The following is a 2,920-nucleotide window of genomic DNA, read 5'->3' on the forward strand; positions in this document are numbered from 1 at the left end:
TTTTCTATTGCTGGTGATGTCTGTTTCTATATTTTAAAACACTGGCCAATCACGAGGTCAGGAGTTCAAGACCAGCCTGACTAACATGGCGAAACCCCATCTCTACTAAATATAAAAATTAGCCGGGCGTGGTGGTGTGCACCTATAATCCCAGCTACTCAGGAGGCTGAGATAGGATAATCACTTGAACTCGGGAGGCGTAGGTTGCAGTGAGCCAAGATTGCACCATTGCAGTCCAGCCTGGGCAATAGAGCAAGACTCCTATCAAAAAAACAGAAAACAAACAAAAAAAAACACTGGCCTGTCATCCATTGAAAACCTTTTGAAATGACTTAGAATATTAAGAACACACTTCTTACCACTAGCTAGAGACTACCACAAGGACTCCATAGCTGTTTGGGACGTGTCACACACAAGCTTGCCCAGCCCTGGTGAGACACCAGACTCTTGGCTGCTTAGTGCTCCAAGGTGGTGGCAAGACATTCTCAGCCGACCTCTCCTCCCCCATAAAAATCACAGACCTCAGAAGGTTTCAGAAACCGTCAGATACCCACACAGGCTTAAGAAAGACCTTAAGAAACTCATATTCACCCTTGAGCCCAATTGGTGTTTTTTCCACTGCAGCGCGACAATTAAAATGTCAAGAGCCTAGGTTTTCTAAGCAGGCAAACGACTGACAAAGTAAGAATAGATGCCCATGATTGTTGCTTCTCCGGCCCTCGCCTAGGAGGATCTTGGCTGACCTACTGACGTGACATTTGGGCCAGACTTGCCATCTCTCGCCGCCTCCCTGTCACACCCTGGTCAGCTGAAGGGCGTGTGCATGTTGTCGCCAGCTAGCCTGGTCTACCAGCAGGAGGGCCCCCGTGCTGTGTGGACTCTCCTGTCATTTGTTTTCAGAATCTGAATTCTCAGTTTCTGGAAGCCCACCCTCAGCTTCAACAGACAAGGAGAGCCCAGGGCAGGTGGGGACCCACCGGGCCAACCGCAGGTGTTGATCGTAACACCAAAGAAGCTTGTAGGCACAGCCACACAGAGCCAGCCGATGGCCTCCCAAGAGCACACCCGTGGTACAACACGAGAATGCATCTCACTGCCTCCAGCACATTCTTCGTCGGTTTTCACAGCATATTTTGAGTGATTAGTAAAATTATAAAAAGGGATTTTGTTTAATGATAAAAGCCTTAGCTTCTTAAGTGTAAAAAGGTAAAATATTCAACATCTTCCGATTGTAGAATGGTAAAGGCAGCATTGCCCCTTTTCATTTTGGAAGTTATACAACCTTAAGGGCAGGAAACAAAGATGAAAAATCTGTCTTTGACAAAATTGGGCTTCATCTGCCAGCCCCAGTGACCATCCACAAGATGGGCTGCTTGGGAGGCCTGCAAAGATCAAGCAAGGGCCACGTGACAGGGTGTCCATGGCTGCTGGCCTCAGCACAGCTAGCAAAGGGCACTTCAGGATGAGTAGTGCCCCTCGGGGAACTCGGGGTCCTCTGGAAACAAGGAGAAAGACACTGGGGTTGGTGGCAATTGGTGTCATTTTTTGTTTTTTAGGACATGGTGGGCGCTTCTGAGCTGTAGCTACAGCAAAGTCTCATTTGATTTCTGGAAATGTTTTGTGAATTGCAGCTAAATACATTTTTCGTTCTTTTTGATTTTTCTTTTTAGTTTGTTTCTTATTGAGGTAAAATATACATACATAATTTACCATCTTTACATTTTAAGTGTACAGTCCTTACAAATGTTTCCGCTTCCTCCCCTGCCCCACTCCACTTCCCAGCCTCTGGTAGCGTCTACTCTCTATCTTCTTGAGATCCACTTTTTTAGCTCCCACAGAGGAGTGAGAACATGCAAAGTTTGTCTTTCTGTGCTTGGTGTATTTCACTTCAAATGGTGTCTCCATTTCCGTCCATGTTGCTACATCTTTGCAAAAAAGATGGCAATTGTGTGTTTGCTCCCTTTTGTCAACCTCCCCTAGCATTTGCGTTTTCTCCGGCCCTGCAGCTCTCTTGGCGTTTGAATTTGAGTTGCTGTCTTGGTCCTGTCCTCCTCCGTATCCGTGATGGTGTTCCAGTAGGGTCTGTTCTCCATGCTGTTTCCATTCGCCCTTCCCTGCTAGGCTGGCTTCACTTTTCTCTGACGTTTCTCTTCAGAGCTCTGCCAGCTTGCTTTATCTAGTGCCTGAGCTCTTATAGCTCTGCTTTGACCTTTGGTGATGTGATTAAGAAAGACCTCAAGAAACTCACATGCTTTCTTGTTTTTTGTTTTGTTCTTTTAAGTTCACGACATTGTGTTTGGTTGCAATTTTAATCTACTCACGGCTATGTTTTTCTACAGAATGTTATTTGCTACCATTTTTTTTTTCTATTATTTTCTTTTGTCTTGGGGTATCTACACAGAAGATCAGTCCTGGTTCTTTAAAGAAGATGAGCTCTTCTTGGACTAGCCAATAGACAGGAAGTTTGGGTAGGGAAGTCCACAAGGGCTATGTTGGATGCTACCAGGACAAAAAAAAAAAGTAAACAAACCCTATGTCCAAAGCCTGAGTATGAGAGTTTCAAGAACTTTACAACATAAGCCATTAAGACTGCCAACCAACTCACTCCTCTCACTTCCTGTGGTCATACCACCTTCACGTCCAGCCCTTCCACCGCTTCCAGGTGAAACTCCGGAAATAACAGCTGGTAAATTTATAATAGAACCACATTTTCTCATTGGTCGTCACTGTATACTCATATGTAGGCACACAGATCCACTCTGCTATAACTGTATACTCACACCTGGGCACACGGATCCACTCTGCCATAGCTATATACTCACACCTGGGTACACAGGTCCACTCTGCTGTAGCTATATACTGACACGTGGGTACACAGGTCCACTCTGCTGTAGCTGTATACTCATAGGTAGACATAGAT

The sequence above is a fragment of the Mandrillus leucophaeus genome, unplaced genomic scaffold, assembly GCF_000951045.1.
Source record: "Mandrillus leucophaeus isolate KB7577 unplaced genomic scaffold, Mleu.le_1.0 Scaffold678, whole genome shotgun sequence".
Lineage (NCBI taxonomy): Eukaryota > Metazoa > Chordata > Mammalia > Primates > Cercopithecidae > Mandrillus > Mandrillus leucophaeus.